This window comes from Chelonia mydas, chromosome 18 (assembly GCF_015237465.2).
Source record: "Chelonia mydas isolate rCheMyd1 chromosome 18, rCheMyd1.pri.v2, whole genome shotgun sequence".
Classification (NCBI taxonomy): Eukaryota; Metazoa; Chordata; order Testudines; family Cheloniidae; genus Chelonia; species Chelonia mydas.
The window spans coordinates 18,906,314-18,919,263 of NC_051258.2; the positions used below are offsets into that span (position 1 = coordinate 18,906,314).

The window sequence follows — 12,950 nt, forward strand, 5'->3', positions numbered from 1 at the left end:
TCTGAAATAAGTGATACTTTTTAAAGGTGTGGAGAACTTTGTTATTGTTCAAGGTGTCAAGGGCTGACATGCTCACAGTGTCCTTGGCTCCACAATGGGGTTCCCTGCAGTTTCAGGAGGTCTCGGAGCAGATTGCAGGGTCAGGGCTAACATTAGGGATGCTGATCCCAAACAACTTTCTGGACTGGCCAGTGATAAGAGCGCTAGCCTAAGATTTTAGGAGAACTGTGTTCAGGTCCCTTTTCCTCCACACACTGATTATGAGCAAGTCACTTAGCTTCTGGGGGCCTCAGTCCCACAGTTGTAAAATAGGGATTGTAGCTTTCCTGCCTCACCGGGTGTTGTGAGGGTACCTATATTAAAGGCTGTGAGGTGCTCAGATACAACACTGATGGAGGCTGTACAACACCTGAAATAGAGAAACACACCAATGCCTACCCTGTCCCTGAGATAACTTTTCATTCAGTGAATTTTGTGCTGGTGAAATACCAAGAGAGACTGACTTTCTATAGTTAAAAGACTCCATACACCATGGTCAATGACCCAAGTATCCCCACTGATTTGCCTCAATCCTACAGAGGAGGGACCACTTCTAAGGGCAAGAACAAAGGTTAGTCATTATTGACCTCTCCCTTAGCCTACCAACAAAAAATAATAAGGGCCTGTTCCAAAGTGCAAGGGAAAGACAGCCTTTGATTTCAGTGGTTTGGGTCAGGTCCCAAGTAACGACTGAAACGGTGGTATTTCTTTTTAGCAATTTGGATTCATGTGCACTTGATCTGTGTGCAACTTAGCACATGATGTTCACAGAAGGTCATGCAAACATTTTCCTTGGTTTAGGTCTGCGCAGTTTCTTGAGTTTTGCTGTGAGTTTTAGGCTCGAACTAACCCCAAACCCACAAGCAGTCAGTTGAAGCTGGTAGCCCCCTGGTTTGAACATATGTCAACATAACCCCATGAATTTTCCATGGATTTGACATACAACCTCATGTCACTCCCAGGTTCAGTCAAAGCTGGGCCGAAGTTCACTAGGAAAGTTCAGCAAACTTGGGTCGTGACTCAAGTTTGCAGCTAAACCTGAAAACAGCTGAACTTTGGGTGGATTTTGGCTTTCCTTGAGAATGCTTTCCACAACTCTTCTGTCTGCTCGGAACTTCACTGCGACCAACCAACCAAACTCAAGTAATCACCATTTCAAAACACTAATGAAAGCATCACAAATACTGGGAAAAAATACCAGAGCCAGAGGAAATGCTAGGAATTTAGCCAATGGAAAGTATGGTCACTCCTGCAGAAAGTGTGATCTATTTGCTCAATTAATGAAATCCCACCAATGAAGTTCATTTCACACAGTGCTGAAAGAAACCCAGATTTCTTATGTTGTCTTAGTGGTTGCACTCAGATCCCAGATGGGTGGATAATAAAGTTATAAATGATTTACTGCTGTACAGTATATATTATCGGAGGTTTATAGAGATCAAATCACATAGTGAGCCGAAAAATCCTCTCTATTGTTGAGGCTCCTCCGGGTCTGCTGTTGGCAATAGCCCATTAATGGCATATGGAGGAGTTTGCTTTATTCTAACAAGAGCGTAGGCATTAAAATTTAATTACTTCCATTATTAGGCCAATTTTGTTTAAAAAAATTAATAGACCCTTTCTTTCTTAGCATCATCTGAAAGAGGGTTCCGCTGGTTCTTTCCATGTCAAATTTTCTTACAGAACTGGTATCTTATTGATGGTGTAACAGGAGATTCTTGCTTTCCAATAACAATATCCTCGCCCCATGTCTTTATTCCTAAGATAGGGCTACATCCTGATGAAGATTTCCTTGACTAAACTTAGTGTCCCAGCATCTCTATCCCTAGGATAAAAGATTGACTTGTCCCTTATGAAGAAAAACCCCCAACTACGGGACAGCAGACTCTGTGAGTTTCAAGTAGAGGAATTGCATCTCAATGGTTGTGTCAGGGTAATAAAGTTTGTGCTCCCTCGGGTTCAATTGCCTGAATTTGTGGATGTCCCAAGTGGGTTTTAAGACATCTGCATAGAGAGGTCATTTGCTTACAGATGGATTGTCCATTGCCTGGCACTGTCTATAGTAATTTACATCATTGCTAAGAGAGTGGTAAATGGTTGTAAAATGCTACATGCACAGCTCCGTATCCAAGGAGAACATTTACCAGGTTCAGAGCTTTTAAAAATGCCCTAGTCTTGCTAAGCATTATTAAGCACATCCTTTTTTGCCTTTTCCTGAATCTTTATTAGAGCCTTTGTAAACCCAATTGCCGTCCAGCTGATTGTTCTATTTCCTGTGTTGTCAACTCTCACAATTTTAACATAGATCTTGTGATATCTGGTGAAGTCCTTGAAGCCCTAGCTCCAGGAGTCAGGAGTCTCAACTTTCAATGTCTCTAGCTCTAGTGGTTGCATTGAAAAGCTTAGGGATGTGATCTGAGTGCCCCCTAAAGGCTCAGCAACGAGAAAGGAAATAAAAAGACCCTCCCTCCTTGTTACAAAAAAATTGGTGAATTTTAAGCCAGTCTCATTTTTTGAGACTTGACCCATGGTATTTGAATGTGTGGGGCTGACAATACTGCATTTGTTGGAGAAGCAACTTTGTACTGATTGAAAAAGACTTGGGTTTTTTCCCCCACTGTGATGGAAGGGTGTAACCCACACAGACAACAAAAGGGTTAAGGTTGGCCTGAGAGGCCAATTATGCTACTTGGTTACACCTGAAAGCTGGGCCAGACTTAATTAAGGATGAAGCCCAGCTGGGGAAGAAGCTGGGGGACCACTATAAAGGAAGGAAGTCTGGAGCAGATGGAGACTTCAGGGTAGTGGATAGGAGTGCTGCAGTTCCTCTATTTGCTGCAGCGTGACTAGGAGGAAGCCCAAAGAGAGAGTTAGACCCAGGATCCTCTCCTAGGTAGAGAAGTTCAGCAAGAGGCCAGCAGAGACAGAGAAGCTAGTGAGGTGGGGCAAGCTTTGGTGGTGAGTCCTGGAAAAAAAGGCAGGATATGGACTTGTAGGGGCAGAGTATAGGGGCATTCAGTTGAGACCCAGAGAAGGACAGAAAGTGAGTTTGTTTGTACTCTTTAGTTTGGGATCTTGCTGGGGAATTCCAGGGGAGAACCCTGTTGGTCCCAGCCCTGAAAGAAGGGTGGACCTAAAGAGGTTGTGTGGAGAAGGCGTTTTGGACTTCTATGCTTTTCCAGAAAGGGAGTGGGGGACTAAATCATGATCTGGTTGCAGGGCTGAATTGTGAGAAGAGAAGGACCACCACAGGACTAGAGAAACCATGGGCAGGGGGCCTTAGACAAGAGGAGCCTGCCATGCCTTGCCAGGAGGGGTGCACCAGCGGTGTGTCTACTCTTCTATGCCCATTTTATGCCACTTGAAATCCAACCCCTAGTGATTCTGACCTGCTCTTTACATTCCTTCTGAGGTTGTGGGGGTGGGTGGAGGAGAACAGAGGGGAGCCTCATCTCTGTTCTCTGGGAGCTAGGGCTTTCAAAAGGTAAAAATGTAAACAACAGGGCTATGTCTTGGGCAAGGCCCTTAGCATCACAGATGGGGCAGTGCTGATTTCTCCCACAGAGGAGTGCCTACAGCTGCCAGAATCAGCAATTATGTGTGGGCGGAAGACACCTCAGAAGAAGGAATAGGAGCAAGGTGTTCATGCTACTGCCTTTAGGGCCACCGCTCAAGGAAGTTCAGCTCTGTCTGGGAGTTGGGATTCAGGCGTCTGCGATGATTGTCCTGCAGATAGTCACACACTTTCTCTTTGTGTTCAAAGGCTCCTTTCTTTTGTCTGTGTTTTCCTGTCGGATACCTCACTTAGGTCCGTGTGTAAGGCAGATACCACGGGGTATTACACAAGGTAAACAAGGGAGGGCAACCCGACACCTGCATGACAGCAAATGTTGTGATTTGACAGTCAAAGGGCCAGGGTACAGATCTGCTGAACTTTGTGCCGAGCCATGCAGCGCTCTATAAATAGATTCCAGCTATGCACCCATTGCCCAAGTCTGCATAGTGCTGAGTATGTGAGACACTGAGCACTCTTAGCTCTCACAAACTGCAATGAAAACTGTCTTGGGAGAGAGCTGACTGGAAATATCTCCAGTAGACTAGATATGATAGCCGGTAGATTATAAGCTCTTTAGGACAATGGAGTCTGTCTTTCTTTATGGCTAGTAGCAACATTACCAGACTGTCTAGTGTCCTCACTTTACTAGGTGCTGTGCAAACACAAAGTAAGGTACAAGAGATTACAATCTAAACAGGCAAAGGGTGAGAGGGTTAACAGAGGCACCGAGAGGTGAAGTGACTTGCCCAAGGTCACCCTGCAGCTCAGTGGCAGAGCTAGGAATACAACCAGGTCTCCCTGGTCACAATCCAGTGCCCTATCCACTGTACACCTGTGGTGCTATTCAAGTAATGAATAGTCATAGGTGTCTTGATTTTCTATAGTATGTTTTATACAAATTGTATCCCTAAAGAGCTCAGGAGCATGTGGCCTGGATTCTCAGACACTTTCATAGTACAGACTGCATCTTAATAGACAGCTCACCCCATGGCCATCTCTCCTCTCATTCCTGATTGCCCGGACCATCTTGCTGCCCATTCACAATGATCAGGGCCCCCTTGTTTCCCATATGTGGTCACGTAACATCCCCAACATATCCACTCCTGTTGCTTTTGTGGGAAAGTAATATTAGCAAGATATTTGCTGTGGTTTTTTTTTTTTTTTTTTTAACCTTCCGTTGTGATTGAGCAGCTTGAAACAAGGCGGAGAAGGCTCTCCAAGCAGGACTGTGAGGATGAGTTAGCTGCTCACCTGGTGCTTTGAGAGCCTTGGGTGAAAGGTGCAGCGTAAGTGCCAAGTATCATCGTTGGGGCTTTCTCCGACTGCTGTGGTTTCATGGTGCAGCATTGCTGAATTAAATAATGATGCTGCTGCGACAATGGCAGGTTTGGGGGGGAAATCTGGATCTGAAATGAGCCCAGCCTTAGCGATAAGAGACCACGGAATGCTATGTGCCCGTGGTCTTTACCCTTTCCTCAGTGTGCGCTCACCACTCCAGTTAGCGTTAGCGGTGGGCTTTGAGGGCAAATGGCCCCATTTTATAGACAATAGGGGCACTATATCCCCGAATGGGCGTAAGTCTGACCAGTGCCTGATAAAATCCCGGTGAGCAGGTTTTCCAGCAGCTGGGCCAAGAGCCTTTCACCTGTGCAAAGTGGGAATGCACGGAGGGCAGCGTTGTGCTGAACGGTTTGCGTGAAGGAGCCTCTCCAATCTAGCAAACCCACCGCTGTTCCTTCAGGAGGCTGGCTCTGTGTTTTTGTGAGCCGTACCTAGCATACCTGTTGTGCTGGCACGTAAGGCAGGAGGGATACGCTGCCAGCTGTAATCACTGCTCTGTGCCATGGTGCAGCGTGAGGTGCCTATTTGCTTTGTTTATTAAATCTCTCATCACCCCGTAGGCATGTATTTCTTGCCTCGGAGTCACGATTACTGCTTTAATTATTAGCATTTCCTTTGCCAGCAATTCCTCAGCTTTCATTCCCTGAATCAGCAGGGCCTGCTGCAATTGAAAGCCTTGAGTGCTTTACCCTACCGAGACGTGACTGGAGTCGTAGGAGCCATTTGGAATGGCAAATCCATTTTTAAACACCCAAGCCTGAGCAGCCTCACTTCAATAAGCGACCCAACCAGGAGGCTTCGCAAATAATGACTGTTCAGGTCAAAGTTTTGGATCATTTAAAGGGACAAGGGGGAGTAGCTTAGGTCTAAAATTTTGAAATATCTTACAATAATTTTAAGTGTGTGTGTGTGGAACTGCCATATTTAAAATACCCTTAAATAAAATTACTTGGTCTCTTAGGGAATGTCTACATAGCGTTTTGGAGCAAGCCTCACTGCCTGGCCAGACAGCCTTGTGTTGGTGTGACTCACAAAAGGAGCTGTCTAGACAGTGCTTTGAAGCTGCAGCTAGGGCTGGACTTCAGGCGCCAAAACCTTCCTGCTCTTCTTCCCCACCGTAGGCTTCAGAACCCAAGCTCCAGCTATTTCTAGAGCATGACCTAGCCTGAGCCCCTCTGTTGACCCAGGCTGAGGCTTGCTCCCACTCCATCCAAAATGCTGTGTAGACAAACCCTTTAGAAATTAGACAGCAAAGCCTGTGTTTATGTAGGATGAGGGCCAAAGAACAATGACCTGTGCTTTTGTCTTCCTTCCACTGGCTCTGCAGCAGGGAACTATGTTCTGACAGCTCTATTCAATTCTTACTCCAGGTGGGTCAGTTCTCGGTATAGGGATTGAGCACCTTACAGCTGAGGTGGAGAGTGATGCTGGTCTGCAAGGTTCTACGGGATGGAAATGCCAAGGAAGGAGAGGAGCCAGCTAGCCAGCCACAGTAGCAGTCCACAGAGGTGCCTTATTCCTTTGGTTTAAATGGATGGAGGCTGCTGTCAGGAGGACCTTCCACTTTGAAATTAAACTTCTAGCCCAAGATGTCCCCATTCTGTTGACTTTTTTAGGCTACTTCATTTAAATGTTTGTTCTTGGAGGATATCTTCTGGATTTGTATTTAAATTCTAAGTTGATTCCCAAGCACCCAGAGCTACTGGAGAAAGAGTTTTGGAGGCCAATCCAAATAACTAAAGCAATAGAAATAAAATGGTCTGAAGATAGTCACGCAACATATTTCCTTTGCTTATCATGATCACTCCAGTTCAGGAGGGGAGTTTTTGTCCCAAAAGATGCAGTGGAATCCTTTACATATCACCACATAATATGGCACTTTGTATTGTACCCAACAAGGTTCCCAATTGCTTGGATTATTATTTGTCAACCAGCGAGGTTTGTTTTGAAACTCTTCTATTTTAGGTGGTTATATAGGCCCCATCACCAATGTCTGAGCATCTTACAATCTTCAGTGCAGGTATCCTCACATCACCCCTGTGAGGTAGGGCAGTGTTATTACCACCACCTTACAGACAGGAAAATGATGTACAGAGATGAAATGACTTGCCTAGGATCACGTAGTTATTTCATTAGTTGTCCCCCGGAATCACTTGGCTTCCAGGTCCTGTGGATCCTCCCCTTAGGCTGAGGGGGGGGGGTCCTTCCGCCCGCCCACTTCCTGGATCCCAATAGGATCACATAGGAAGCTCACAACAGAGCCAGGGATTGAACAAAGGGCTCTGGAGTTCCATGCTATCACCTTAACCCATGGATTGTTCTTTCACCCTGAAGCCACTGGCCTTAGCAGATTGGCATCAAGTTATTGCCTAAGAGTTCTTTTTCTCAACCTTGGGAGAGAAGCCTTCAGAAAATAAGTGCCCTGAAGTCCTGTGCTATTGTAGAGCTGGTCAAGTAATGGGGAAACATATATTTTGTTGTTTGTTCAGCAGAAATGCCAACAACGTTCTTTGGATCAATCACTCACAATGAATAATTCAACAAGCTCCCTTGCTACAGGGCATAGGAAAAGGATTGTTTGGACTCGGTTGGCCCCTTGCTCTGTAATGGGTCCAAACCAAAATCCCAGGTCCAGACTTTAGGTTGTTCCAAATCTGGATCCAGATTAGACTTTGTGGCTTGGACCCAGCTGCGTAAGAGTCAGAGCCTGCCAGATAGAGTATCCTCAACACCCTCTGAAATTAAAGGGAATTCAGTGGAGTGCATGAGAAGATCCAAAACAGCTCCTTCAATAGAAGTTCTAGGCCATGATCTGTCCTGTGGAGAACAGGCAGCTCTTCCAACACACATTACCTAGCAAATATTCACATAGGGAAACATAATAAAAGGGAAAAGCCAAGCCATTTAGGAAGTCTGGCTTCATACCGTATGTGCAGAGTGTACGTGGCTGGTGGCCTTTTGAACAACTTCTCACATTAATTTTCTTCCAATGCTGACAACTTTGATTTATGACATTAAGGCTAGTTTAAAAACACCCAGACGTGAGGGAAGCCAAGAGTTTTGGAAGACTAAGGGAAACGAGGTCTATCAAGTGATGGATAGCATTGGTGGATAGGCAGACACTCCTCTGCACTCGCACTGCAGCCAAATCGGGTCCTGGTTGAATGAGAGCAGAGGGTTTGCTTGCATTATGATGATGATGATGCTCTCGTTCAATTTTTAATATTGAATATTCTGCCAGAAATCCCATGGGATGGCAACAAAGTATCTTGTTGTAATGTTGGGTTGGATGCCATGGGAGGAAACAGACAAAGAAGGACTTAGCAAATGAAAGAGATAAAACAGAGTGATTGGGAAGGTTTTAAAAACTCCCTGGTGCAAGAACCCAGTGTAATTTCCTCCTTTTCTCTCTCCCTAATGTTGACAATAGTTGAACTTCTCTCTGTGTAAACGTTGCCTGTCTCCCAATAACTTAGGTTGCCAGTCTACCACCCCCTGTCTTTAGCCCCTCTTTGCCTGTTTTCTGATCATTTAGTTTTCTGATGTCAGATCATAAAACGGACACTGGTTTAAAAAGTCCTTGACCTTGGAGGCAGAGGGAAGCATCGTGGCAGCACTTTACATTTCGGGGGACCACATAATCAGCTAGTGTAAATCAGCCTCCACTGAAGTCAAAACACCTGATTTCCTGTTACCCTGCAGAAGGGAACAGCTTTTGAGGAACAGTCTCTGACTACTGGCCAGGAGATTCCTGTTAATATTTATATGAGTTACCCTCAACTCCTTTGCATGTCAGTGGAAGAATGAAACCACATAAGACCCAGTTCTGTTTTCAGATATGCCTGCTCCATTTCTGCTGACTTCAGTAGGAGCTGTCTGGTTGTGTCCGAGGGCAAATTTTGAGTTTTCAAGTGTAACTGAACCATAGAAAAGGTAAAGAAGGCAGAAATGGTGCAATAACAAATCTGAACAAACCAGATTAGCTGCCCATGATGCTTACTGCTGTGTGGACACCTGTAAAGGTTGCACCTTAAAATATCATTTAAATATTACTCTGATCAATCAGGTAGATAAAAGGTTTATATACCATGCTTAAGAGGTGCCAACCATTGGTGAAATAACATGGGGGGAAATGTAATAGCTCAAAAGGAATATGCTTTTCTCCTAATGAAAATTAGATCAGTATTTCTTGTAGCTTTATTACAGAAAGTGTGATTGGCCCTTTCGACTTGTGAAAAATAACACTCAGTTTAAATGGCTCTTTCTTAGGAGTCAAGTGTTATTTCACAACAGGCCTTCAGAAGGATCACTTAAAGAGGTTTTCTTAGTTATCCAAACATTTTGCTGACATGCCCTGTTCCTTGGTGCTCTCACACCCTGTTAGCTGTATCAAGTTCGTGTTTACATAACACACACTTTCCCTGCAAACTAAAAATGAACCAAATAATCAAGGAGTGAAGTATTATGAAAGTTTTGTCTTTAATTTTATCAATAGTTTTAAATATTTAGAAAGCAAAACATAAACATCTTAGAAGAAATCCATGTGTTTGCTCTTGTCCAGAATTGTTAGGATTTATAAACAGATGCTGCTCTCAGGGTGTGGAACGGATGTTTCAGACTTTCCACCAAAGTTATATATGCTCGCGTCATTTCAGCTCTTCCCCTGGCCTAAACTGCTGGCACAGTTTCCCGAAATGTTTTTCATTAGTAAACTTTTCATAACCTCAAACTGTAATAAGCTGCACAGTGAAATCCACGAGGATGCCAGCTGGAGTTGGCACTTGGCAGAGGACTTTCAGAGCTGTTTGCTTAGCTGGATTTGAAGGATGTTCAGGACCAAGTAACAAGACATGTGACTTAGTTTTGACCTATATCACTGGCCAAGCTCCAGTGATATTACACTTGAATGCTGGTTAATGTGAATGCCTTGCACCTCGGATTACAAAAACTCTGCACTGGTTGCTTTCACACCTCATATACAACTTTAAATCACAGCCTGGTGGCAATAGGTTGCATGGGGCTAACTTGTAACAATGAGACTCCAAAATGGTTAATTGAAAATTTAATCCTAAATGAATAGTTATTCTTCATGGGTAAGAGGAGCACAAGTTTCCTTTCTGTGGCTCTTAATCTAGTTTTCACTCAGGGCCTGATCCTATACCCACTGAAATCAATAGTAAAGCTCCCATTAACTTCAGTGACACACATACCAGCAAAGTGAATTAAGCATGCATGAAGTGATACATACGACAAGGGACAACAGCTGGGAGAAAGTGACTAATGGGCAGTTGCATGCACAGATGAGTGTCTAGGTGCCTAAATATCCATTTGGGTACACAGTTGCATGATTTATTTGCACAAATATGGCTGCAAGCAGGTGTAAGGATTTTTGCACAAGGTTCTCTGCCTTTCTTTTTTTAAATAGATGTTCAAGGTTTTATCTCTGCTGAATATTATTTTATTACTTGTATTGCTGTCAAGTCTAAGTGCCCCAGTTGAGATTTGATACTGTACGTACGCTAGGAACTGTATGTACACATAGTAAGACAGTTTCGGCCCTATACGTTTACAATCCAGACAGACTCAGAGTGGGATTATTGTCACCATTTTGCAGATGGGAACTGAGGCACAGAGACTGAGTGACTGGACCAACGTCACAGAAAGAGTCTATGGCAGAGCTGGGAACTGACCAATCTCTTGGCTCCCAATCCAGTGGTTTAATCATAAACCCATACCTTCTTGGCACCAGTCTTTTATGCACTCTATAGGAGACGGGGCGGGGAGGGGGCAGTATTTTTACTGACTTTCACTGAGCACCCCAGGAGGCATCACTTTTACCCTTGGCCCGTAGCAACAGAAAGGGTTAATTCATGGCTGAGCAGAAGGAATGCACTTGGGTGAAATTCATTTACCCTTTCTTGATACTGTCCATTGAGGAAGTAAATAAGTCTTTTTCTGCTTTATCTCAATTTTCAGATAATCAAGTCTACCATTTTAAATATGTAGATTTTCAGCTAGGCTTTTATTTGTACATTATTTTTACAGGGCCGAGGTGTGTGGTTCATTCTCCCATCTTTTTCTTTTCTTTTCTTTTCTTTTCTTTTTTGTTTTTTGTTAAATCTATTTTCCCAAAATGGAAAATATGCAACTCTAAGTGGCTTTTGTGAAGCTGGATTCCAAGCTGTTTGAATTAAATCTGAATCCTGCTGGGGCTTGAACCTTCCTGATTGTTTGTCACTAGCAGGGTTTGTTACATTTCAGATGATACTATTAATTCCAGGCCCTTCTTCCCCCCCGAGATACTTAGTGACTGTAAAGAGTAGAAGATCAGGTCTGTATCCCCAAAGACATTCCAGTTTACCAACATGGTAATTTAAGTTGCCCCTACAAGGACAGTGAGATGTATTTATTTTTGTGGTATAGTTTATAATTTGTTTCCACTTTCCAGAATACCTTTTTAGGACCTGGAACATAAACACTTTCCCTGTTGATTTAGATCTTCTTTTCTATTTAGCAACCATTGATTTTATTTTCCTCCCCAGTGTTTTGTATGCAGCTGAAATTAACACACCTCTTTTCGTTTAGCACCAGCTTCAATTTGCACAGGGCCTGAGCCAGTGAGTACCATAGGAGTTGGATTAGGCTCAGAGCTTTCCCCTGTCTTTGCCGGCATCAATCCTTGCTACCACACAAAGCTCAGTGAAGGAAGTTTGTTACTGAAACACATCTGCAGGGTCAGCAGAGGGAGCACAATGCAGTTTTGTGGCTTCCGCATAACAAAGGTGTGATCCGCAAAAGCTGCCAAACGCACGGCTTCCTACTATGCCATTTCAATGGGACTACGTGTGATACGAAGCACTATCCTTGGTAGTAAGTGTTTTGCAGCAGTGAGAACTGGTCATGGTTTTGGAGATGAGTTTTGTAAATCTGTTTCATTTTATATAGCTAAAATCTAGAGGATTTACTAGAGATTATGAACAAATTTAGGGTGAATTCCATCTCCATGTACAGGGCAATGCCAGAGCTATGTGCCACTTGAATTCTGTTTTGTGCTATCCTTCTGCATAGGGGTGAATTTCACCTGTCCAGAATAACAGAGTTGGTCTTAAAACGTTAATCTTCCTTTGCCTATTTAAAAAATATCCAATGCTTAGCCTGCAACGAGGACCAAACCCGGCATTTCTGGTATGCACAACTCCAGTCTCTGATGGGTTTCTTGGAGAGTTGGGGGCACAGAGAATGTAAGGTCAGGTCCATTTTAACTAAAATCCTTCTCTCTTCCACACTTTGGATCTCTATTTCAAATTCTTCACTGCATCTCTGCTACAAAGTTAGCCTGCAGAACTCACTGCCACAAGGTATCAGTGAGGCCAAGAGCTGACCCAGGGAAAGGATCACCCAACTGCCCACTGCAGGGTTTCCTGCACCTTCCTCTGAAACATCTGGACACTGTCAGAAGGGGGTCACTATATTAGATGGACCACTGTGGCAATCCTTTCAGCATTAATAGGTGCTCCATGCATGGAATGATGGCAGATTTTGCACTCAAGACCAATATTTTAGATCAAAGGTCTGCCATGAAAATTGGAGAGGAGGACTTTGTCCATCTGGTGCTCACAAAAATGAGTTCAAAATGCTGCCAAAGTGTCTGAAATCTGGGTATGCAGAAAGTCGTGCATTGAATGTTTTACGTTTTAAAAAAAACCCTAAAAACACAAACCCCAGGCGTTTCAACAAACACAGTCAAATGAGTCAGCGCGAAGACGTAAAATCATCAGGGAAGGCAGCGTTTGTTTTTACACGGGGGTTATTGGAAATGCTAGGGGTGCATGGTAACAATTTGTAGCTGATGTGTTTTGAAATATCATAACTGGTGTCAATAAACACATTAAAGTTCAACTTCAAAGAGTGTTGTGGGTGTCTGGAGTGTGCTGAAGGGCTTCACGTTGAAACAAGTGAGGAAGCAATCAAACACCTCCCCTCAGAGAGGAAAGGGATCTTGCAGGGTTGTTAG

The 12,950-nt window shown here is 43.9% G+C and overlaps 1 long non-coding RNA gene across 2 annotated transcripts; it reads left to right on the forward strand.

The window, feature by feature from the left end:
- Positions 1–2,858: 2,858 nt before the first annotated feature.
- Positions 2,859–7,024, forward strand: LOC122463267. Of its 2 annotated transcripts, XR_006286453.1 has the most exons (4): positions 2,859–3,082; positions 3,803–3,886; positions 4,787–4,881; positions 6,307–7,024. It is a non-coding gene; the product is annotated as an uncharacterized LOC122463267 (long non-coding RNA). The 2 variants fall into 2 exon arrangements; XR_006286452.1 differs by lacking the exon at positions 4,787–4,881.
- Positions 7,025–12,950: the final 5,926 nt, after the last annotated feature.